Raw genomic sequence first — 26,915 nt, forward strand, 5'->3', positions numbered from 1 at the left:
ACGGAAACAGGAGGTGCAGATGGTTTTTAAATTTGGTTCTTAGTGCATTTTACACTAGCCAGAAATATGTACTGCATAAAACCGAAACAATGACTCAGTAACCATAGTTAATACACAGTTATATTTAAAATGTTCTTCCCCTTTTGCAACTTCATATCTTTCAGGCTTATAAAATGATAATTGTAAGCTTACAGCAGTCAGATATCTGTAAGCAAGAAGCCTTGAGACAGAAGTGCAACAGAATCTTGCAACCAAGAGAGACAAATGACAATAATGAAACTGCACTGCTGTGTACATAACAGATAATCATCTGACAAAACCAAAATGAAACACTAGAGTGACAACAGAAATTAGCACATTGATTTACCAGCTCTCCATTTACAAACACCCTATAAAATAGCACAAATTTGGCAGTAACTTTAAATGAAGTAGAATTATTAACTGAGAATTCCAGCTTAAAATAAAAGTGAAAGACAATATTTCTGAAAAGCAAATGCTTAAAAAATTCCATTACAAAGACATAAAATGGAACATCAGCCCACACAAGTCCTGTTAGCCCCCCGTCCCTGGCTCTCACTTACATAAATATTCTATTGAATCCAAATGGCAAAGGGACCTGGTAAAAGCCAACATTGAGACAGCTGAATGAGACCATTGACTGAGTGACTGCTAATTGGGTAAAAGTGTTTGCAGGTTTGAACAATGTGCTTTGGGACAGTGGAAGTGAAGGAAGCATGAGATGAATACAGAAGACAGCCAGACCATCTCGTTCCCTGTTGTTACCAATTATTCGGTTCCAACAGCTAAGTGGCCTTGGACATGTCATGACATTTGTGTCTCACTCTAATGTCTCCTAATGGTACTTAAACTTTAACTAACCCCTAAAGGTGCCATGATAATGAGTTAATTTTTAACAAGGATTTTGTAAGAAATCCATTTTCTGTAAGTTTACAGATTTGTGAAACATCAATTACACATATTCTTGAAGTAAAAATTGCAATTTAGAATTGCATGGGCCTTGGACATAATATACAACTATTCCTACAAACAACCTACAGATAAACTAATACTCTACTTTGGAACTGGAGCTCCAACTAAAATGCCTCTCTTCCCAAGTTAGAGCATCTTCCTCAAAAGAGGACTCCAGTCTGCGGTATCAGTGCAGACATAAACAATTCTCTATAGTCTTGAATTAAAATTAAAGAGTCCAGGTTTCTTTGTGGGCTGACTATAAGCTGCTGTGGTCCTCCTAAGGGTTTCTTGCTCAGTATGCTGAAGGTTTTGGAAGCATCCGTGTATCTATCTGCAGCCTTTCATTCCTTTCGTAAAGAGGCAACCTTGATACCTTGGTGTCTGGTATCTAAGAAGTAGGAGACCCTCAGATTTTTACTTTAGATCCTCTCAAAAACATGTTTTTGTGTTTGCAAACACTCTTCTGCTTTTAAATAACTTACACATCACCAAATGTTTTGTCTGGCTAGAAAACATGGCAAATCATCTGGGATCTGACACTTAGGAGAAGACTATAAGGTCATTACCTCAAATGCAAATGGAGCACATGATAGTCAGAATTTCAAGCATTTCCAATTTTGCTGTACGACTTTATGAAGGAACATAATTCACTAAGACTTCAGATCACCAAGTAATACCTTGCAAATCAGCTCACTTAAGGAAGCCCAGACTCACTAAATGGGGTGAAACTTGTGCCATGTTCCAGCATTAAGGACACATATGTCAAGGAGAGGCATGCTTCTCTTTTACACAGAATACTAGCCTCTTCCAGCTTTATCCAGAAAATGATAAGAGCATGGTGGTGTTCCCTAGCTGAAATCAGTGGCATTAATTGGAAAAGAGCATTTTCCTACTTCTTCCAAGAGTAGGAAAACACTCTGGCAGCACAGAGAGGGTGGCATCAGTCCTGGATGTCAGGGTTGAAGTTCAGGCCACAGTTGCATTGTAAAAAGTGAAGCAGGTGGTCTGATGAATAAGGTGTTGGGATCCCATGCCTATGACATGGGGACTGGCACCATCTCTGCATGGTAGAGGACTACTTGATGTGGGTTAGGGTCAGAGCTGTCCCAGGGGAAGCTCAGCTCCCTGCCATCCCAAGACTGCAAAGTTGCCGCACTTGCGGGAGATAGTGGTGCAGTGTTGTAGCAACAATGCAGCAAACCACACAGGAACTTGTAGGAGAAGGGGAATTTTATTTTAAAACAAAACTGGTGTCAGTCACACCCTCATACTCCCATTCTTGCTCATATGCACTAAGGTTTGTTGCACACGGCTGGTCTGCCCAGCATGCAGGCACCCAGATGCTCATGCCCAGGTGTCCTGCCCAGGCTTCTCTGCAGTGACACAGAAGACCTGTCAACTATCAACTCCCCCTCATGTCTCCTCTTCTTCCTCGGCTGGCGACCCTGTGCTGGGTGTTGGATGTGACTTATCGCACTCTTCAGGGGATGACAGTGATTAATGTCTCCATCCTGTTCCACTTTAGTGAGTCATCAGGATTTGCTCACTCTGTCTCTCAACCTGGGTGACTTGAAAAGCTACACACATGTGTGTGTGCTAGGATCCTGATGACCTGCTAATCCATCTGCCACCAGCACATGCCATTCCTATAACCCTTCTCCAACTGTTTACTCATTCTGGTGCTCATTCTGGTGTTCCTGCAACTGGAATTGTACATGTGCTGTCCTACGATACACATTTTAACATTTCTACTACGATTTTCCATAGTCCCACCAGCTTCGGTGGGTCATTGTAACTAGCATGTGGAACTTTTTCTGTTGCAGCCTCCGTGTAACGAAGTTGCCTTGGTCAACAGTATGCAGTCTTTTTTAGTTATGTAAAAGGCAAGGAGACAGGACCGTGTCTAATATTCTGGAAAATTAAGTACACTCACAAAGGATACAGCACCAGTGAATGATAACAGCTGATGACACTGAACGTATGGGAAATGAGACATAAATTGGGTGCACTGGAGAGAATAACACTCCATAGCCAGAACAAGCAAATATATCCATAAGAAGTCAGAGGTAATGAGTATGGAAGGGAAAATGGTAAGCACAGTACAGAAAGGGAGTTCTTTCTATTTCAGGCTGTCTCCTGGAGAGGACAAAAGAAAAAAGGAAAGAGATACAGGTGAAGAACAAAATGTGGATGAAGGAAAGTCCCTTTCAAGCAGAATTATCTGTGAGCACTCTGGAGGGAAGCTGAACTTCTCAGGAAGGAGCCTGCAAGTTTGAAATAGAAAAAGACTAGGAAACAATATTTGTGGTAAACAGAAATACAAGTTACTGCATATCTTGTATATGACATTATCTCATACAATTGTTCTTGGTCAGAATGCCACAATTGTAGAGACAGAACAACCAGCCCAGTGCTCAGCCCAGAATGGCTTCCAGAACGAGGACTCCTGGAGGCATTTATGTAGGCAGCCACTCGCCTTTCCACCTACAGTCACAAAACCCTTATTCATATTCTTGTCTAGCAGTAAATACCTTAGGGCTCCATGTGGAACCTAACTGTGCACCTGAAATTTAAAACATGTGCTTCTCTGAATAGTTATGGATTCCAGCACAAGTTGAAGTCCTCTGCTGTCATGTATAGAGCAATATCCAGGTCTTATCTGGGTCCAAAAGCTGCTGTAAGATGTATAGAAATAGAATGCATACAGCGGGTCCCAATGTGATAGTGGGTCAGAAAAGAAAAAAGAAAAAGAAAAAATGAAGTATGTCCGGAAAATATGAATGCAAGGTAATGCAGCAGAAAGGTAAGGAACAGAGAATATAAAGAAAGAGAGAATAAGCAGTCTGTCTCTTAACCCTCTGATATTAACCCTGTATTCCAAGTCTATTACAGCATCTCCCAAGTGTCTTGCTTAGTTTTGCCCTTATTGCTCTCCCCACTCCCCAACCACCACTTGAGTCAAATAACTGCTTTCCGTTCCCTTCACCTAGTTAGTTTTAGGAGACTTCAGGTTTTTCCAGCCTGTTGAGCTCTCTTGAACCCATCCAACAAAAATATCAGCATATTTATTCAGGATGCTGTAGACATTTCAGTACTGAATGCTTAATTTTAGGGGTCATTGTTGCTACCTGCCAAACCTTATGCATTTCATACTCTAATAAGTGAATCATGAAAATTAGGGCTGATTTTGAAGCACTGTTGGAGATGGGAAGAAGGGGGAAAAGAACCCTGGAATTAGAAAATTAGTAGCACAGTCTGGTTAGAAAACCACATCTTGCTTTTTACAAAGAGTACATGTGAACGCAGTAATGTTTTTATTTTAGGTGTGCTCTCTGGATTGTTGACCTTGTTCAGCTTTCTGCTTCTTTTCTTTTATCCCCCTTTTTTACCAGTTTGCTTAAACTGCTCTTTCTAGGAACATTTAACAGCCTCAGCAATGGCGGACAGAAATCCCTAAATGTTTTGTCACAAGAGGAAAACCAACCTTTTTTTCTGCAACTTGTTAACCATTTTTCCACTCCAGGGCATGAATCCAAAAGATAGAGAGCTTTGATCCTAGTCTGACTCCATTCCCATCTGTACTGAAGTCACTTCATGCCTGACAGAAAGAGGAAAACTGTTACACAAACTGAATTAAAAAAAACCCAGACAACTAGATGGAAAAATAAATGCAAAATTCCAAGGTAAAAGAGGATGGTCATTCTATTAGATATGTAAATGAGGATTAAAAAAGAAGAAAATATATGGTATTAAACATGCAAATTGCTGAAGACACTTGAATTTATTAACTGTTCCCTCCTTTTTATTAAAGAAAATTATTAGTCACGTCTTCCAAGAAGTGACTTTTTTGTACCTAGAAATCATAGACCAAATCTTGCCTGTATCCATCTCCAAGTATTTCCATTTCAAGGCAGAATAATAAGAGAATATTTTCCTAGAATGATGGGAAATGATCTCATAGTGCAGGACGCTGTGCCACAATTTCTCTTTAGCTCAAGAATGTTTAACAAGCCCTGCAAATTAAGTTTTGTTGTACCGGGAATGCTTTAATGCTGGCTTTTATTTGCTGCACATGAAACTAGTTTCACCCTCTAAAAGTTCAAATAATTTGATTTCCTGAAGAAAAACAACCTGGGAGTAAGTTGTAGCTCTTCTGAATCAGCAGGTCCAGTTCATGTATTGGAACAGCATCCATAGTCTCTGTTGAGCAAATGAGTTCAGGCCAGATAATCTGAGGCTGGTCCAAAGACCAATGAAATAAAAGGAAAACCTCTTTTCTATTTCAATTAGCCTGAAATCCAGCCCTCAGGCACTGAATCCAACCCAAGTTCAACCCCCGCTTATACTCTCTGCTCTGTATAACCACACTCTGTCTCCGCTCCAGGTAATGCAAACCTGAAGTGATAAAGGAAGTACTGAGCTACTCCGCCATGCAAATTTGCAAAACATAGTGCTTGTGTACAGCTTTCTGTTGGCCTCTGTCCCCTGGTGACTTTCACCTCTATATTTATATCAGGATCAAAATCTGAACTCAGTACTGCTGTAAGGAAATAATGTGTATTTTTTCTCGGATTTCTGGATCTTTTAAGATTTTTGAACTGGGTTGAAAAGTGAATAAGTAACATCTGTAGAGTGATGGAAATATCACTTAAGTAAGCTTTTGGTCCAGAGTCTTGGAAATGGGTCCAGAGGAAAATAAGATTTTGTATCTTAATCTTAAAAAAAAAAAAAAATAAGTTCAAAATGGATTGCATTTTATTTCTTCGCTTGCCAATGGAAAAACAAACAAAAAACAGCTAGCCCATTCAGGCGTATGTTATGTACTCATTCTGAGTAGTGTGTGTGTGCCAAGAACATTTTCTACTATACAATTCTCTTACTATGTATAACTGTATATTTAATTTTGCCTAGAAATAACCTCACAGCATCACACAGTAGAAAAACAATGGCCAAGAAAATTAACTACCCACAAATCAACATTGCTGCATGGGCTTGCAAGCCAGCACTTCAGATGGTTGGGACATCCAAGTCTATTTTTAATGTCATATTTGTCCACCAACCATTGCTTCATCATCATGATAAACATTATAATCTGCGGCTCCAAAAAAATAAAAAAGAAACTTACCCAGGCAAAACCATATTTACGCAACTCTACAAGCATTCAGAGTGGAACATGTGTATCTGTAAATTTAAACAAAACAGCTATAAACAAACAAATTAGTTGCCTTCAGTGTTTTAATTTATGCTATGCTGTGATATTATCTTTTGGTATTTTGTGTAACTAGAGGACACAGGAATCAAAGCTCTTTAGTTAGTTTGTAAACTCCTACTCATTGCTGTAAGCAATTTTGTTGTCTGCCCAATGTATTTATTTTTTATTGTATAACAAAATAGACTGAATTGTTGAAGAGGCAATCTGTACTGCATTTCACTACTAGTATGTGCAGTATTTATCCCAGGCTTTCCTAGTCATGAAAATCAGGCAATATTGAGAGACAAATCTGAAACACACCATTGATCCAAGGTTATATGCTTCATCAGCTTAAACAACCACCAAAAATAAACCTGGTGCCTGAAGCAGCCAGAACAAGGAAACAGAGCTGATGAACAGATGAAGTTCATCATAGAAATGGCCACAAAGAAGGCCTGAGTGTTATCAGGGTGAGGAAACCACAGCAAATAAGTGCGAAGACTCTGAAACATTTACCTGCTTGCTGTCACCATGATCAGCCCGCTGTCAATTGTAGTCTGGTTTTAAAGATATATGGACTTTTCACACAGACATGAGCATCCATTATCCATGAGACATAGTTTCTTACTGGATCAGGCTTATGTTGATCATTAGCAGGTTTAATTTCCCTGCTTTCTAGTAGGGAAGAATTTGGTAACAGTAAGTTTTAACATTTTTTTACTTTGAACAGTTGAACGGAGATGGTAAAAAAACCCTTAGGGAACCCCTTCAGCCAGAGAGTTCAACAAAGACACCGACACTGCATCTCTGCCACTTAATTTCATTTTTTAAGAGGTCACAGAAAAGAGTGAACAAAATTAGTATTCCTCTTCCTTGATTCAACTCTCTTAAAATAACTTGTATCATCCTAAACTCACAACAGAGGAACATTTCTTCAAAGACTGAAGGGGTCTTTTTTAAGCTAAAAAAAGCTTATGAAACAATATGGAGCAGTTTCATGCAGTTACTCCCAATTCAATACTGTAATACATATTGTTGCTTGCATGACAGTATAGTCAGAGATATAACCACTGAAAGCAATGGAGAGATGCACATTTCTCCATCTTTCTTGCATACTCCCATTAGCATCTCCCTCAAAGTGTTGGAAAACTCTTTGGATCTACAGGGTGTTTCAAAAAGATGGACCCAGTTGCAGAGATACAGTGATTTCAAATTGGGTCCATCTTCTTGAAACATCCTGTATTATTACTCATTCACAAACTAAGATGTTAAAAATAAGGAGAAGAGAAGCAACAGAGAAAGTCACAAAAAAATCAACGAAGTTCATCAAATGTCCATTGGAGAGTAAGGAAAATTAGTTTCTAGTGTCTCTTATCCTCTTGTTCCTCGCAGACCCTGGTAACTCCAGCACTTTGGTCTCAAGTAAACATGGCCAACAACTTTGGAATTTGGCTTTCCTTCAGGAAAGCTGGGGAGACCCCTGCTCACCCACTGTGCAGCACATCTGAAACAGTGCTACACCTCACCCTGGCTGGGTCAACCTGTGCCAAGGTAACTGCTTGCTGTCACGATTTCTCACCAAAAGAGTGAATGGTTGTGCTGCAGGGCTGTGTGAATAATGACCTGATCCTGCAAGTTTCTTGTGAAAAAACAACTTCTCAAGGATAAAAAAATTCTGAGATGATAATTAATATCCAGAGCCCCTGCCACCTTCGGCATTTTGAGTAAAGCCTAAATACTTCTGCAACAATATTCCCTTTATTTAACCTCAGCAGACACCCTGTTACTTGTCATCTCAGTGCAAGGTCCTGCAGAAGAGAACAATGCTGTTGGTGTATGAGGAAAAGCAGGTAATTTGGATAACCGTGTGGCAATTGGAGGACCTGTGTCCTTTCTGATGGGATCCGAGCTCTGGCTGGAGGCCCAGCAGGATATTGTGCATGGCGGTAGCTGTGCCTGGTTGTGTCAAGGCAACCGGCACATGGGGACGTGGGGATGTCTGCGAATTTCTGCAGTGAGCTCCGTTAAAGTTGTTATCCCCTTCCCATGGACAGGCATCTTTTTTATTTTTTCTTTCTTTGCCTTATTTCCTCTTTCTTGCTCCCTTGGCAGCAGCATGTGACAATGGTCAAGAGTCAAGAAAGAAACATTATATTTCAATGCGGAGCGAGAAATATCGCTGGCATGAGGAAAACAGCACTTCCCGTAGAGGAGGTCTGTTTCTCACCCTCTGCTTCACTGAGAGAAGCTTTTCCCTTGATCTCTCCCTGCTCCCACTCGCTCCAGACCGGCTGCCCAGCATTGTTTTAGAAGTTAAAGAAAACAGTGTGGGAGAAGGTCAGCTGCATTTCCAAGTTTAGCTCATATACTCAGCTTCTGATGAGAAAAAACAGCTATTTCTAAAAGCTGCTAGCACCAAACTTTCCCTGAAAAGAATTAATGTTCTTCGATGTCAAATTTACATTCTTCACTAAGGATAAAACCACATCTAAAATAATGTATTTCTTTTAAAGGTGAGGTGAAACTGGGCTACGCTGAGTTATTTCATGACATTGAGAAGAATAATTCCAATAAAAAGACCCAGCCATGAATTTATACCACTTTTTCTCCCAGTACATGGGTGACACATAAAAAGTATTAAAGTTGCCAAGTCAGACACTCAGAAAGTCAGAAATTACAATATACTTGACCTTACCTTGGCCCCTCTGTGAATATACAATATGATGATTACACATTCAGTGTTCTGGTTTTGTTTTGGTTTGGTTTTTGACTGGGTCCTTGTCTCATTTTGTGAATAGAAACTAAAAGTATTCACAAAAAAAAGAGAAAAACTTCATTTGGCTGTTTTGACTTATTCTTTAGTGTGTGATCATGGCCTTTACATACTACACTTTATACAAAAGCTGTTCTCAAGATAGCTTTAGTAATTTTCTCAAGGCTCTTTGTGTTATATTCAGTACAATAGTACCTGAGTGTTTCATATGTATTAATTATCTTCACAATATAGTTTCCATTTTGCAGCTGAAATAATGGTAGCAATTTTATTTTTTTACTTGTGACACCTTGGACTTAAGTTTTCACAATACTTATGTGCCTAAAGTACAGGTCCTATTGCCTTTTGTTACACCTGTAAACACAGGATCCAGAAATAATAAATGTAAAATTCTCAGTTATATTTTATAAAGTCTGGTTTTAACGACTTGCTTAGTGTCATGTCATGGGAATTCCGGGAGAGAGATAGACAGAGACAAGAGTTGTCCACTGACTCACTTGATGATATAGTCTTAGAATCCACATTCAAAGGCACTAACATTCAGCTCTGGTGCACCCCAAGAACAGACATTTCTTATGTGCTGAAAAATGCGTGGGCCTTGCGACTTAAAAACAAACTATGTGATTAAAATGCAAATGCATGGCCCAAACTCAAATTGTACATACAGTCTCAAACTTAACTTTCATAATTACCTCAAATTATTTGCCTCAAAAACCTTAGTAATGTTCTTTTAATGTGGAATTGCATATGTAGTGCATATGCATAACATTTTTATGGGAACTCTTGCTGAATCTCTCAGCCTTACTATTACACTAACTTTTTTAACCAAACATATGGAAAGGTTGAAACTGGAGTAAAATGCAGTATGGAATAAAAGCAAGAGAGGCAAAAAAATATACACCAAAAATCAAGTTCATCTCTATAAGAGGGCTTTATAAGTCTAAACACAATATTAATCCCAAAGTCTTCTACTTTCAGAGTCTAAATAACATTTAACTGGTAAAAATATCTTGTGATGAGGGGGTAATATTTGACATTGCTTTTATTAACCAGCTACTATTTTTTAACTTTCTCTGTTAATATAAAATAAAACTGAAAACACCATATTCAACACAACATGAAAGCCAGTTTCACTCCACAAAGCGTATCTCTGCTAAGCCCAGTGCAGGTTTTTTGACATGAACAAGCACTGACTGCCATTCACAGTTTATTGCCTAATGTGACTTTGTACTTGTCATAAGGAAATGTCCCCAATTAAGTGAACACTGCATTTGTACACTCCTTTTAACTTAAAAAGTTTTAACTGCTACACAAATATAAATTATGCTTAGATTTATTGTAGGGTATTCCTGTAGTTACTTAAAGATGGATAAAAGAAGGTTCTGGTAGAATCTACAAAGGTACCATTACAGTAGTATAAACCTGGCTATCTTTGACTTCAAATACAGTTAAGAAAACTCCTAAGAAAATTGCTCCTGGAGTGAAAAGAAACTTATCAAGTGGTTCAAAGTTACAGAAAAGTTTTAAGGGATTTTTCTAAGGTCCATGAGAAATCAACTGTGATATTTAGGCAGCACTCAACCCCTTGGGAAATGACAGGAGGATTTCTGTCTCGGTGAGAATAAATATCTCAGAGGTGTTCATATGGAATATACAACGTGGTGTCCCTGGAGGAGCTGGAGCTCCTGCAGAACTATCCAGGAAGCCCCATGTCACGTCTGCTCCTCAGGAAAGGCACGAGCACGGAGCTGCAGGAGGGTTCTTACTGCACACAGTAACAGACGTGAACTCATACCCCAGTGCCTTGGATCAAAAATCCATTGGTAGCACACACACAAACTGTGCTGGTAACTAATCTGTTTGCTGTAGTGGTCCAGCACTTTTGGAACTATTCTCTGGAAAAATCGAAACAAAACAAAAGAAGCGTTTTCCAGGCAGAAGGAAAAAATGATTAATAGCTAGTCCTTATAGCACAACCCCAAAGCAGCACCATGAAAGAGTTAACAGCAGGAGCTGAAATTTATTTTCTTCCCATGCCTTGATCAGCCCATGCCTTGATCATGTGATATTATAAACAGCATTTTCCTATCTGAAACACCAAGGCATTAGGAGTTTACTTTCTACTACTCTGAAACTTAAGACTCCCCATTGACATTGCAATATTACAGCTGTCAAACTGTTGGGCTCTATTTTTTTTTTCACCAGAGTACAGTGCTAACTCTCAAAGGCTAAACAGAATCTGCTTCTGAATCAATAATTTTAATACCAATAGGAACCTCTCAAGCAGCTGGGAAAAGACAAGCTGGTTTGTTGAGGTGCAGGCTGAGTGTCGCACCAGACTCCAGCTACAAAAACACTACTCAATCTGATGGGAGCTGCAGACAAAACAGGACAGACTAGGTAGGTTAGATATGACCCCACCAGACAGCCTCCCAGATCTTTACTCATTTTTAGAACCAGTCTGGGACCAAATGTTCTTAAGCTCGTGGAATTTTTGAAGAAGTGTTTTTTCGATTCCACTGTCCAGCTAGGATGGGAAACAGAAGTGCTGAAAGCTACAGGAAAAATGCTGCTCCAGCCCAGTCTTACAGTCTCAGAAAATCTGGAGAGCTTTTATAAACTTTGGATCAGTGACTGCAGCTCTTTCTGAACCAAACCTCTGAACTTCTGAAGTCTGGCCAGGATTCAGATAATTTGTTGACTTTCTCCATGAGACAGTTAAAACACTGAATGTACATGTCTGTGCGATTCCGACCTGACATTGTATAAACATGCAGAGACCACTTTCTTCTCACCTGGAGAAGACAGTCATATTGTCATTGAGGTCATTTTCCTATTCCTCAGAGTACAGCCAACACCATATTATATTTCAGCTCAGCAGTTAAGGCTACATATATATCAATTTCCCCCACCATTCCTGCCAAATGGGAGTGGGCGCGATCTGCCGTGCAGGGGCCTTTGAGTCACCAAGCCTTGTGGTATCTACTGAAATAGCAAAGGTTGGTAAAGACTCTTTTCTGCTGGTCTGCTTGCATCAACAGGTCCTCAAAGCCTGAAACAGTTTGTCCTGGACACTCTTTGTCCTGTTCCTCTGAACACGGGGAGGTGAACATTTGACTTGAGAGGCCAAGCCCAGTGCTGTCCTCTCAGTGATGTGTGACCAACAACACATGACCACTGAATCACTGCCACATGATCCCCTACTTCAGACTTGAGAAACACACTAGACTTTGAAAAAGGAAACAAACAACCAGCCTTAAACGAAGATTGAAACTTGTACCAAATATTTGCACATCGATGTTTATATAATGCTCCACCAAGTGCTGTCCTTTTTTGCTTACGCACAAACAGATCAATGAAACAGAAACAGCAAAAAGAGTAGAAAGTTATCTGCCAAAGTGACCAAAGTGGGTAAAAGTCAGTGCATGTTTTTTCTTCTAGAAAATCACCAAGAAATAGTTTGGATAACACTCAAGAGTACAAAACTTACAGTATCCACCGTATTCTATTTTAATAAAGGGGTCATTGTGCATAGAGTGTAATTACTAGCTCAGGACAAAATTAGTTATGCTGACTTAATTGATGCTATTTACTTTTGCAGTCCATTGGCAGCCAGCCATTTTCTGTGAATACCAGTTCTCCAATTAATCATGATATTCCTTCAGCTTGCCAGAGTATTCTGCAATGGCAGCTGCTATCTGGTAACAACTATCATGCATATCAGCAAAAGAGCAATCTCTCTCTTTAGTAATAGATTGCTTTATCACTCAAAGCAGTGTCTCAAGGCATGATCTTCTGAAACCTCTTTTATTCTCATTGACACAATCAGATTCTAGTGAAAGTCAGTCCTCCTGTTCTCTCTAGTGATGCAATACATGACACAAGAGCTATTAAAAAGAAAAAAACACAAGCCTTGGTAATCGGTCAGGTAGCATCTATTAAAAAATGGCATGTATTCTAATTAATCCTTTTTACAATCTTTCAGCAGTTTCCTGGGGAAAAAAAAAAATCAGCAGACCAAAGTGTAGAAGGTGAACAGGAAGAAGCATAAGAAAAGTGTTGCTTTTCAGAATCCAAAAATTTCTGAGGCCCATGCTTGTTCCTCTCAGAACATGGCTGCAGGAATGAATGCTGCTATAGTTTTCTACAGGAAATCCTCAAACCCACTCATTCTGATGGCATGTTATGATGATCCAAGAAGGCAATATTTGCAGAACTGAAAACCAGGAAAGAGTACATAGTATTTTGCCTTTGAAGAAATCAGCTGGATGGGGGCCCTCTTTTGACTCACCTTCCACTTTCTATGTCTGATGTCTGTTCTTGTTGGCCTGGCTAAAATAATATTTTATTATTGTTGTTGTTATTATTTCAGTATTTAATGGCTAACAGATGTGAGCTGGTTCATCCCACTTCCTGTCACTGCATATACAAAAGTAAATGTCTCTTCGCAGTTCACATACACAGAGCTAGAAGCACCATCTTCTGGAGGTCTAGAAAGACAGACAAATTGAGTTTTCTTATGCATATATGCACATATGCACATGTTCAGATATGCAAACAAATATGTATTTATTAATAAAGAAATATAGGTTGAGCAATGAATTGATCTCACAAATAAATTTAAAAGTAAAAATATATTTTGCAAATGCATGTGCTGATTCAGAAGCATTACTTAAGTGATATGTTTTGACCATATGTGTCCTGATCCTATTGGGAATTATCCAACTCAGAGTTTGGGCCTGATGGAATGAGGGTGGAATACAGATGAAGCCAATGACATTCTTTTTCCATTAGCTGGAAAAACTGGCTAAGAGGAAAAAAGAGACGATGCAAACTGCATATCCTCTATTAAATTTGCCGCATAGAAACACATTGTGTGTCAGGCCCCAGGAAAATGACTTGCTATAACACAGTTACGCCTGAGATTCTGTTTGCAAAGGATGCCCATTCTAGTCCACCAGATCTTGCTAACTCTTGGTGTTTTAGATACACTTAATTTACTACTGGAAGAGAACATTAAACTCGTGCTTAATCTAAATAACAATCATTAATGAACACATATGTAGCCCTCCACAAGGTTTTAATATTCTTCTCAAAATTTTCTGTTGTATTACAAACACACACACATATTTCTGTGTTGGGTGTATTTTGGCATAGATATACACACACATGCCTGTACACACATGTGTATTCCTAAATCCATAACTGACAAAAGTTTCTGATCTGTTTGCAGTTACACACATCTTGTTTAATGCTGTCTCTATTCTAAAACACAAATATAAACAAATTGATATGAGTCACAACCTATAGAAAAATCTGTTTTCTGAATATTACCAAACTTCTCCTCAGAGTGCTTACATCACCTTTCTGCTGGAAAGCCAGCTGAGACGAGAAGTACGATAAAATCTGTGCTGCACACACTGTTCCTCTGTGCAGCCTGAATTCCAAATTAGGCCTTGCAATGAAAATATTGAGGTATAGTTATAAGGCACAGAGTGTAACAGCAGGTGCGAAGAGAAGCACCTGTGTTATTAAACACCACTAACCTTTGGGAAGGGATTTGCAAATCCACTGTACTGTTTCTGCTTATCTGCAATTGCTCACTTTCGTCACAAACCGTATTCCCTTGTTTGCTAAATTATAATTTTCCTTGTTTCTCCCCAGGTAACGCAGACTTGCTAAACACCTGTGGCAATGGGGTGTCCCAGCAAAACTTCTATGGGTTATCATGTTTCCTACTCAGGGTTGGATTCAGAGAAAGTCAGTGCTTTTCTGACAAAACAAAGTTACCTTGAAAACGATGTCTTGTGGAACCTACTAAGTTTCACTTAAAGCTGATGAGGTGTTTGATAAACACTGCATATGGTCCTGGGGTTAGAGGTGGAAGAAATCATGGTAGAAATAAGGAGAAAATGGTTAGAGATAGAGAAGGCAAAAACAGAAAGACAACTCTCAGTTCTCATGGGATCCCATGGCGTCTGACCTGGGATATATCCCACATGGCTGGGCTGTTTTGAGTGGAAGACTGTTATATCCTCCTGCTAGTCCTGAGCACTAGGGACAGCATTGGAGATCCTCAGCTCTTGAGGCAGAGCTTCCTAGACTTCTGCAAGTGGTCTCGAAGACTGAGAGCCTGAGCTTTAACGAAAGCCCAGCCCTACTCATTGCTACTACATCTGTGTGCCTGAAAAGCTGAACTGGAGGAGATTCAACTCCAGGCAGTCAAAGGTAATGATGAATGTGGCATAACAATATGGACAGGCTGGAATAAAGGGGCACTCAGCTGGTACTCTGAGAAGCAGCACAATACATTTTACAGCTGTTTTAAACATGGTCAAATCCATTGTTGCAGAAGCTGGTTTATCACTTGGTCCTACTTATTAAGCTAATAAAACCATACATATAGCTCTGCTTCAGGTGCCATAAGGTAGATTCTGTTATTACATATCTTGTTATAAAGTCAGTGTAAAAAATATTTATGGATGTGTTAAAACTTTTCTAGTCTTTCCAAAATGTTGATATTTCCAGAACATTGCCTAAGAGAAAAGAAAACATTTCACCTCAGAGAAAATAGATATGTTAAACAAGCCCGCTAAAAAGAAGGTACAAAGCAAAGAATGTTTAATTTCTATTTTCCTATTGCTAAGACGTTTTCGCATTAAGGCAGCTGATCTGCCCGTCACACTCAGCCTCACTAATAAATTCCATCCAAAAGATGGAATCATAATCAAGATTTGTCAGTGCATAATTTAGTTCTGGATTGATTCAAACATGATCCTCCACTCAAAACCTAACCAGCATTTTTATATATTCCTTGTGATGCTCTCCAGATAGGCTCCCGCCAGCCTATGAGCCACATTGCTGTCTACAATAACGCATGTCTCAACAGAAACCGTTAAACACCTTTTTTTTTGCAATCAGTTCTAAACATTTGCAACTAGATACATCCATTACGTTGCAAAAGCCCAGTTCAGTATCAATAGCGAGTGCCTTATTATATGACCTTGAGTCAGATGGGAATTTAGAGAGCCACCAGATGTTTGGTATCTCAGCCGGAGTTGCAGGGAGTTCTCCTCTCCACTAAGGAGGCAAATAGGGAACAGTGGAATTTCAAGCATTTGGCACTGTGTTTTGTTCTGTGTGACACAATACTAATTGAGATAAACAGATGCACTCCAGTAACTTCTCTTGCCAGGTCAACTTCCAAAGTCTAGTGTGAGAGAATATCCCAGTCATCAAGATGTTTCATGCTAATGCTTACCTCTGAGCATATGTTTAGTTTCCACTCATTTCAACAGGACTTAAAGCTTTTTTAGTTGAGGATTGACATAAAAAAAGTGTTTAAGTACCTTTCTGAATCAGGGCCAAAAATGGAATAAAAAAAATAAAAATAAAAAAACCCCTCATGCAATGTATATCATACTCCCATTCCACTTGTGACTTGTTTAGACGTACAGAATTATTGTCCAAATACTCATGCTGCATACTGGCTGCCTACTCTAACACAGGCCAAAATGTCCTGTTTAAAAAAAATAAAAAATAAAAAAAATTGGATACCCTGCAAGTTTCCAGCGAGTTTCCAAGTCATATATTACTGTGGAGGAGGTACAACACATGGGAATTTTTTGTTATATTTTCTTTTAATGAGTCCTGTAAGCAATTGTTTCACAACACAGTCTGAAAGGCTAGAACAATTAAATGACTGCAGATGTGTCAAATGATGCAGGAAAACCATGAGACACTTCCAAATGAGTAGGCGGAGGGTGTGAGGAGACCATATCCTGTAATATATGAATCTCAGATTCTTTGGTTTGCAGCTTATTTTTATGGAAATGTCCCGGTAAGCCTGGAACAATGTAATGGTTTTCAAAGTATTTCAAATCAGGAGCATAAAAGTGCTGTTGAGAACAATTTTTTGGGCTGTGGTGATTTTGAATTGGCCTGGGAACAGTACACTAAATAACATGCAAGAGCTAAAAGGACTGAGTTTTTACTGCATTAGGAAGCTGTAGGTGAGAAACAATTTCATAAAGATAATAGAGTTCATTGGTGCAAGAGGCACAGAGGAAACAGTGCTGGCTGCTTTCATCTGCTTTTGCTGACTCTCTGCTTGGATCTCAGCCATGGTCACAGCTTGCAACAACAACAGGGCTGCTCTAAGTTATGCCATCTTCAAATGGGCCTGTGTGTAGGCTTGTCCTGCAAGTCATTACACAGGAGCCACGTTTGCCCCTTCGTCTTCTGAGTCTCCTAGTGAGTGATTACGTGAGGACCACTTCCAGCCCTTTTCTCTGCCATTTATAACTGAAGGAAAGCAGGTCTTGTAGGTGTGATCGTGAGGCCCAAACAAAGTCCCAACTTAGACTGAGCTGCTCTTGGTAACACTGGTGGGAGGAGGAAAAGAAGGACTCAGCAGTGAAAATCAGACAGTAAGTTCCTTTGCACAATGAGGCCCCACATGAAACTGTCTGCAACCACTACCTGACCACTGAACAAACACTGTTGGATGTGGTAATGACTCCATGTGTGAGCAGAAGAAGGAAACTGGTGGGCGGGCAGGGACATGACAAAGCTCCCTGCAGGAAGCATCAGTTTTCAAATCACGGAGCCTTTTGAGGCACACATGTCTCTGCTTGATGCTATTCTTTTGCCTTGTACATAAAAAGGATGGATCAAGGCTGCAAAATCCCAGACACGGCTTACTCTTCCCTACAGCCATATGGGTTTTGCACAAAATAAGTAATTCCATAGTCTTTGTTTAAAAAACAAACAAAACTCCACAAGCTCCAATCATTGAAGCTAAACTGGTTTGAAATTAGGTCTCCAGTACTACTGAAGGTTTAGGGAAAACTATCAAGGAAAATCAAACAAGTGAAAAATTGATCTCAGGTGAGTGTGTTTCCCAGCAGCCCATAGTCAGAGGGTCCCTGGATCAATAACACCACAGATCGTTAAGATAAACCACTGTTAGAGGAGAAGTCACATGCCTAAGCTTCTGAGCTTTTGTGCATTAGCACTGGACCTTAAAAGAGTACAAACGTCTTGCCAAAAATACTTGGAGATCACTAGTGCCTGAAGAATAAGCCTCTACTACTTCAGATGTTTTCTTTTCACTAAGTCCACTTCCTCCCATTTTTTGAGAATGTAATTAGATATTATAAAAGTCTGTGTGGATATTAAAAGCTTTTATATAATGCTCTCTAGCAAAATAGGCATATATATATAAACAGATATAACCTGGAAATTACGTGATATAAAACAAATTTGTATGATTAATTTGTTTTATGCTCTATGAAACTCTGTTTAGAAAAGTGTTATATAAAATTATGTTGTACACAACTGTCAGCAGATACTAATTACTATCATATCTTGTGAGTATATAATGGGAAAAAGCCACCAGGTCACAGAAGAAAACACACTTTATTTAGCCTTATAGTGTTCAAAGTAATGTCACTACTCACAGAGATCAAGTAACAAGGGGAATTTCTACCATTGTTTGTTTGGGGTTGTAAAGAGGTCTCTGGAAAATTTCTTCTGCTATCCAGCTGAACACAAAGGGGTCCCTTCCTTCCCCCTCTCCAGCAGCAATGTCCTAGTGGAGAACCTGAACCTGATAAGAAAGTTGCAGCAAATTCTGTAATAATGTCACCAAAAGAGTCATTTTCATCACCAGCTAAAGTGAAAGATCACATCCAAAATGCAGTACAAAGTATGGCACTAGAACAGACAGGAACTACATAGCCCATTTCAAGAACAGCCTTGTTACAGCACCATTACTTGATAAATTTTTCAAATGTGTGCAGTAGAAATCAAATTGTTCAAGTTTTATAATATAATTTCCATGACACTGACAGCAGGTCATGGAGACTAGATTCCCCACAGAATGAGCCATTACACAGTCCATTTTCTGACTTACTCATAAACTTGTAATGCAAATGAGACCTAAACTCTGACTTAAGCTTTTCTTCCACATTTTGAGAACTGGGGCTTTATCTGAATCTGTTTTCCAGTTCAGAGAAATGAATGTAGCAGATAAAAATAAAAAAGAAATTAGGTTTTGAGTGGTTGATAATGGAAATGGTAAGAAGGCATTTGATCTCAGCATAATATTCTTATTATAGAATATAAAATTAGCTCTATAAATGTTTTCCCTTATCCACCTGTCTTCAGTGAAGCATGATGAATTAGTTGAGAATATTTTTCTTTAAAACAATAGGAGATAATTATTTTTTAATTTGCTCAACTCTAAATGTAACTGAGGACATTATAATGTAAACAAGTGTGCATATATTATATGAAATATCATACCTAAACACTAGCAGAATCAATTTTAGATTTGTGTTATTTTAAGTAGATTCTTTTTTTCATTACAGAAATCCTCATAATTTATATATTGGTTACACTGCCATCTCAAACACAGCCATACACCTTCCATCCAGCCTCAGTCAAGTCAGAAGAAATTTTTTCATCAGCTATGAAGAACTTTGGATCAAAGACCAAGTGATTTGCCCACACACTGCACCAATAGAAAGGCTCAGGCCTGGGAAAAGCTGGAAATGAGTAAAACCTGTAGCAGAAAGTTTCCCAGGTACAACCCTCTGCTATTAGCTGCTTTCAGATGACATCTCCCTGGCCTACCAGTACACACGGCAACCTATGTATCACTGGTTTTCATTTATAAGTCGTAATTATTTTCATTCAAAAGAATCCAAAAGCACTCCACAAATTTAGAGCTGGTCTTGGAATAATTTTATACATATGATCATCCCATTAACAACTTCTGTCTCTGTAGAACTGAAATGAAAATGAATCAGCTGTGCTTATGTTTCTGCCTCACAGAAGCAGCTTTGTCTTCTCTGAAAAATATCAGGGAAAGCAGAAACCCTGTACAGCTGCTTAGAGCAGCATCACATCTACTTTACACATACTATTTTCAACAGAATATCTGAAATCTTTTTACACCTTCCTGATGAAAAAGAGAAGTAGAGAAGGAAAAATTCTTTCCAAGATCACCAAGCAGGTCAGCAGTTTGCTCAACCTGATGGGAAAAGAAAAGATGACCAATTGGCTGTCCTATGGCTGAAATAAAATTTAGCGATTTTAGCACAGAAGGAATCATATTTACATCTAGAAATAAGACACTGCAAACATTTTACCCCTCAGAACATAGTGTTTCAAGGCTACCTCCTACATTTCAGAGTTATCAAAACTTACTTTATAATGAAAAAATGGGAGGAAAATGCTGAGTAAACTGTAAGCAAAAATGAAGTACTTTCTCAAAATTTCAACAGCCACAAGAAGCAAACCCTACAATCTCATGAATGAAAATGATGTTTCTTGTGTCCAGTGAGTCTACACATGGAGTTTATCTGTTGTTTCAGAAAGTAATTGGCTCCAAGCTAAATTAAACAGAAATTACTACATTGAAACAGGTCATAAAATAGTAAGCATTTTAATGAGACTTGGAAAAAAAAAGATCAAAGATGTTTTTTTTAAATTTATCATAAAAGATTCAGAGTTTTTGAATTTGTCATGAAGGTTCTCTTTTGCAGAGAAAAGCAGATACTATATTTTTGAAGAGAAGGGCCCTTATCTGTTCAGGTAATTAAATTAAGAAAAATTAAATTTTATATTAAAAATTTAACATTTTACCAGGGAATTATGGGGTGTGGGGTGAGCGGAAAGTAAAAGAAGGACACTCGTCTTTAGTTTAAAGTGTCTCAAAATAAGAATTTCAATCTGCCTTCCTATGAGGAGTATAACACACTTAGACTAAAGCTATATAGCAGATGTATAATAAAAAAAAATTTTGAAAGTATAACACAGACCTTGTAAGACAGACATTTTGGTTTATAGGAAAAAAGCCTAGAGTTTAGATTGGAAAACAAAACTCAGTGTATGTCCATGCCATTGCCAGATTTGGTCACTCTTGCAAGTCAGGGGCAACAGTCTTCCAAAACTGATCTGTTTTGTATAGTACATAAAAATAAACAAATACACAATATCATATGTATGCTTGTTCATTTCCTGTTGACTTCATCAGTCAGACAGCTTGACTTCAGATGAAACTTTCGTTTCTTTTGCCTTCTTAACCACAAGGGCTTCATGCATCTGTAATTAAAAATTAATTTTCCTGGCTATGTTATACATAATATGTTAAGTATTTGACCAGATGTTGGAGACTGGCCATTTTGATCAAAGAGATGGAGAAATTTCAGTAGCAAAATACAGCAGTATTGGGATCCCTGGGAAGTCACAGTATTCATGTTATAATTTATACAGGAGAAGGGTTGTATGTCTAGCTCTTTAATGTATTTAAGAAATTAGCAGACATCTGAGAAAAATAAAGTCACTGCTGTTTTGTTTTGTTTTACTTAATTTTTTTATTTGGTTATTCTGTACCATTAGTTGAAGAAAAAGCACTGATTTATTGCACTCAGTCTGATCAGGTTCTATGTTTCAGGAAAGGGTTATTCACTTATCTCTTTAAATTCTGTGCCTGAACATGTAAGTCATGCACCAGTGAAAGAGGATTTAATTGTAAAATTTTTCCCCAAGCCAGGAATCAGCAATGCATAGAAGAGAAAAACTCTCAAGAATGCATATCAACTGATATTCGTGGGATCTAATTACTACTAGTTTGCTAATATCAATTTAAACTTCGCAACTAAGTCACATCCATATTCTCTCTTTTTCCCAAAAGAAAGGGTTTACAAAATCCAAGTTTTTCTAAGATAAAAGCTTCAATATTTTTCATGAAAAATAAGGGGTAAATAACTATAAAAGCTCATGTCATGATCAATAATGTCGGTTTAAGAAAGTTCGTTAACACTGGATACAGTAACAATTCACTTTTCACCTTCATTTACTTTGATGATGAAACTAGAGGACTTAAGTGAAGGGTTTACAATTGCAATCAAGACTTAAATACTACTTGAAAAAACAGTCAAATCCAACACCACCTTTTAAAATGTGTTTCCAGATAACTGGACCTTTGTGGGCTTCAAGTCAGTATACCCTGTACACATTTGGGCTCAATTAGGGCTACACAACTTAATCTTACAGAATAGTTATTTTAAAAAAGTTACATAAACAAGCTCCAGCTAAATATTCTGAAATGTGGAATGATTTTTTACTCTTTCTCCATTTTTTGTACTTCTGTAACCAGAAACATCAAAATATTTGGGCCAGTCCTGTGGTAGTTCCTCAGCCACAAGCCTTGTTGACTTAGGCTTCTGCTGGAGGAAGGAACTTTGCTCTGTTCCCATGCTACAGTGTGTGGTGTTTTCTCAAGAGTACTGTATATAGCTGTTAAAATTCTTCTTTGTTTGTCCCATAAACACTCGTTGAAAAATAAAGTTTTCTAATATTATAGGAATTGAATATATATTAAGATTATTTCTGAATGAAATCATGAAAAAGAATAACAGGACTGTGAAAGACACAAAGTAGTTCAAGGTAAATGAGATAAGCTTATTCTCACAACACTGCCTGAGGAAGAAATTTGAGGTTGAGCAGAGCTTATTTTAGAATAAAAACCAGAAATTAAATCCTCCAGAGATTAGAAGTGGCATTCAGAATCTTCCACATTAAGGTCACCAGTTCAAATCCAGTGTAGGGCACTTACCAAGTGGTCATTACCAAGTCATGGTTGGTCAGTGAGCTGGTGATCTCATGGACAGGAATCCATGCCACTAAAACCTCTGCCACAACTGGCACCTTTACTGGCTACTTCACCAAGAAAAGCAAGGAGTGAGTTGAGCGCGGAGACAGACCAATCTTTTTGCCATAAGAAGTGACTCCTCAAAACAAGTTAATAGGATTTATGGTAAGCTTGTTTTAGCTGAAAGTTAGTGTCCACATTTGTAACCAATAATCAAGACAGAAAATATCTGGGTCAGATTCCTTCTGACCTGTTTTAGTGTTGTGATACCCAAATAAATGCTAGATAAACAAGTTATTTCTGATTCTTTCATCAGGGTAGTGATTTCTGTATTCAAGAGAAGGTGACCACATAATTACCCTCATATGGAACCCATTTCTCTCTCTCTCCAAACAATAATTTTAGATGCTGATTTCATTGCCATGAAGAATATTCAGTTTGCAGCTAGATGAAAACACGTTTTCTAATAATAACTGACTTTTCGTGTTTTCATACACAAAAGGACAGTCATAGAGCCCTTCAGAATATATGCAAAGCAAGTGAAATGAAAACATCAGGACTTCACATAGTTATGATTCTGACACTATGAAATGCACTGCAGATTTCACTCCTCACAGCTCTCTATTTTAGAGCACCAGCTTAATTTGGTATTTTACTGTACATTTGTGAAGATACAGACATGAAAGCACACATTCATAACTGACTCCAGACTCTGGAAAGCTTGTAATGAGAGGGATGTATAGCTCTGATCACCTTCACACACACTGCAGATCCCATTCCTGTATAGCCCAAGAAATAAAGCATATTTCCTTGATTGTATAGAAAAAAAATAATCTTACAGATGTCAGAAGCTCAGTACTTGTTTCCAGGCCACACAAACAGAGCCTTGTTGTAACATAAAAATTCAAGTGGCTACACTGATTCAGACCAAGTATCTAACTAACCAAATATTTGGTGGACACATGAGAAAGCACAGTGAAGTATAGAGGCTATTTCCTCTCCCCAGACTCTTTCACCCTGCAGCTGCTTTCTACACAGCAGATTTTCTGAGCTTGTTATGATTTAACCTATTCAATTACTCTGGGGACCCTCTGTTTCGATACTTGTCTGGTCTTGTCTTGAACCTGTGCACACTTCTTATGTCCACAGTGTCCTATGGTGTTCCATAGGACAACTGCTCATTTATGAAGAGCTCTCTCCTTCAAGTGAATGACCTACTTTTGATTTGAACTAGGCTCCTACCAGCTTCATTTGTCACCCTCAGTTTCCACATTGGAGAAAACCGTGGGCAGTTTTAATCACTACCAAATCTCCTCATGCTGTTCATGATTTTGTAGACCTCTTCAGTGTCCTTCCTGAGGCCAGAGAAGCCAAAACCTTCTCAATCACTCTTCCTACACAAGCTGTTCCATACTTCTGTTCATTCCTTCTTCTCTGTGCTTTCTTGAGTTCTAATAAAATAATTTTCAGATAGGGAGACTAGAACCGCACATACCACTCTGTTTCTGAATTAACTATGCATAATGATGTTTTCCATTTTGTTATTTTTTATATTCCTAAAGGAGTCTAACATTTTATTTGCTTGCTGAACTGCTACTGAACACTGAGATGATGTTTTGGTGCCTATAACAGAATCAAAGTCTCACTCCTGAGCAGCTGCAGTCAGTTCAGAGTCCACAATTTCATCTGCGAAAAAATGAATTTTACTGTGGACCATTTTACCTCTCTGGAGACAGTCAGGCAAGAAGCTGCAGGTTTAGTCCAGTTTAAACACAAGGAGAAATGAAAGATAAAACTGAAATTTAGAACTGGATCACTAACAACATAAAACCAGCAGCAAGAGATCTGGAAAGTTATGTTTTTGAGGTTGACTGCAATACTTTATTCTGCCTGTCATCAGTGATTCTGGAGAAATGATGACTCTGAGCTTGGCCATACAGGAGACATCCTAAGTGCTGTACTGGGATTTTAATGTCTATGGAAAAAATAATTCCAGAGTTGTATATCCAAGAACATTTTTAGTTATGCATTACGGTTGTGTTTGTCCATTTGTATGACAGATAATAGGAAATAAGGACTTTTCATTATTTTAGATAGTTGACAGTAATGCAGAAATTACTGTACTCTACTATGCAGTACAAACTAACATTCACTATTGCTGGCACTAGTAAGGAGAAGTATGAAAGTTCAAAGATGAAGTACTTGTCCAAGGTTCCAAAAAATTCAGTCTGAGTCTGGAACTTGGAAAAGCCATACTGACATTTCTGTGAAGAAAGCTTTTTTGGCAGCTGAGGATTTTTGGTAGATTAGTTGCAAATCTTTAAGATCAATTGAGATTTATTGAAACTTGAAATAGTATATCCGTAAGTCTTTTAAGAGCTGACTATTTTGGCTATTACAATATTTGTATTAAAATCTGTTTGACTAGAGGGACAGCCTTGTTTCTAAGGCCCTCTATTGGCTTTCAGAAAAAACTAAATTAACACTCAAATTCATTTGGTGTGATCCTGGGCCAGTTATTCAAAACCATTTCTTCTCAGCTTTACATGTGATTTAGGGACAATAAAAGACTCGTTTATGTGTGGGTTTGTCTGACAATATGCGACTGGTTGCATTACAGCTTTTCTAACAAAGTTTGCCCATAGAGCTTGCATTTCATAATTATGGTCTTAGTTGTGATCTTTTCAGCTTGATTTCTCTTTCTACTCATTTCTACACTGCCAAGTACACAGAGTCTCAGTTTCTGTGTATGAGTACCACATGTGGCTACTTTTAAGTGTTCTCTTCCTGTAATGTTGGAATGACTACAAAAACTGCCTTCTCATTTTTTGTCTGTTCCTTCAGTAGACTGCTGTGGATGCCTCCTCAAAGCCCAAATGGATGCCAGAGTAAGACTGAGCTTTATTCCACAAAATAAACAAAATAAAGCTGCTTATAGACATTTACATAAAGTGAGCCATTCACAGAATGATGAGAATCTCTTTCAATGTTTAAGACATCTGTTATTTTTCACGTGTATTTGAACCAGAATTAATAGGTCATGTCCAAGAGTGGGTCCAAGCCACACGGCAAGAGTGTAAGGGCAGTTTCACAACAGGAAATTAAAATGTTATCTCATATCTACACTGGCAGCATATACTGTAGTGAGATTCTCCCTTGAGTCTATCCCCATACACAGCAGCTATTTTAATATCATAAGCACACACAAAATATTGTTAAAATCTGTAAAACCAAGTAAGAAAATTGAAAGTCCCTTTTAGAAGAGCCTCAGTGAAAAATGAAACTTCACCAACAGGGCTTACAAAGTTCCACGGACCCACCTTTCCAGGGGAAGAAAAAGCAGCAAAAATGCCTGGAAAGTGCCCATTTCCCAGCTCTGCTATGGTCTCACATCATCAGAAGTACCACAGTTCATGTCTTGTTCTAAAGGATTTCATGTGAGAGTCCAGCTACAGATAAATTTTCTGCTTATACAAAAGCCCCACTTCTTGTCATCCTTTCCTCCCCTGTCATTTGTCAGGCATTCAGTGGAAAATACATTTATACCTTTTCTAACTGAACTGTCTGGGGACTGAAGGATGGTAAAGGCTTCAAATCTGGTGCACTGCCTATCTTACATACTTTTCTGCAGAGCCCTGTAAAAGATCCAAGCAAGGAAAAGCCAAAATAAACCAACATACCAAAATGTTTTCCTTCTCATGTCTCATTGAAGCAGTGGGCTTAACAAAACTGCAGGCGGTACTTACCTCAGAATTCTTACCGAGAGCTCCTAGCTTTTTCTCAGAAAAAAAAAAAAAGTTTCTGAGCCTGGCCAAACTAATCCTGAAATACAGGAGAGAGATAACCAGTGCACCTTGGATGATTGTTAACAATTCATTTCTTCCTAATCTGAAAAGTTCATCTCCAGGCTGAGACAGGGCTCTTTACCAACATGACACAGGTTAAGGACCAGCTTGTAACCTCCTTTTCATGTTGGCTCACTGACTTGTTTACTCAACATTGTCACGTATTAGTTACTTAAATAAATGAAACCTGTGTGCTAGTGTTCTTTTCTGTGAAAGAATTCCTATGTGCCTCCAACTCAGGGTAGCAAATGCTCATGAAGGCACACAAATCTGACATTGAATGAAGCCATTACAGGTCATAATGATACTAACCCAAACGGAGTTTACCTGGCAGGCAGGACTTCACTGTCCCCAGTATACAGCAAATAGTGAAGTAATATTTATGTAATACAAAGTGCTGCATGTAACACAGCCAGCTCACATGACTGTTGCTATGTATGAACAAAATCCAGATGGGTTCCTCTGGATCTG

General features: G+C 38.4%; 1 protein-coding gene across 1 annotated transcript in view; it reads right to left on the reverse strand.

The window, feature by feature from the left end:
• The window catches only part of LOC110365678 (uncharacterized), a 191,933-nt gene extending 165,370 nt beyond the window's left edge, over positions 1–26,563 (reverse strand). The window contains exons 1-3 of the mRNA XM_065058307.1: positions 26,346–26,563; positions 6,098–6,153; positions 4,457–4,570 (exon numbers count right to left, since the gene is read on the reverse strand). The gene's annotated coding sequence lies outside the window, so the exon portion shown is untranslated. The remainder of the gene's footprint in view (positions 1–4,456; positions 4,571–6,097; positions 6,154–26,345) is intronic.
• Positions 26,564–26,915: the final 352 nt, after the last annotated feature.

This window comes from Columba livia, chromosome 3, assembly GCF_036013475.1.
Source record: "Columba livia isolate bColLiv1 breed racing homer chromosome 3, bColLiv1.pat.W.v2, whole genome shotgun sequence".
NCBI lineage: Eukaryota > Metazoa > Chordata > Aves > Columbiformes > Columbidae > Columba > Columba livia.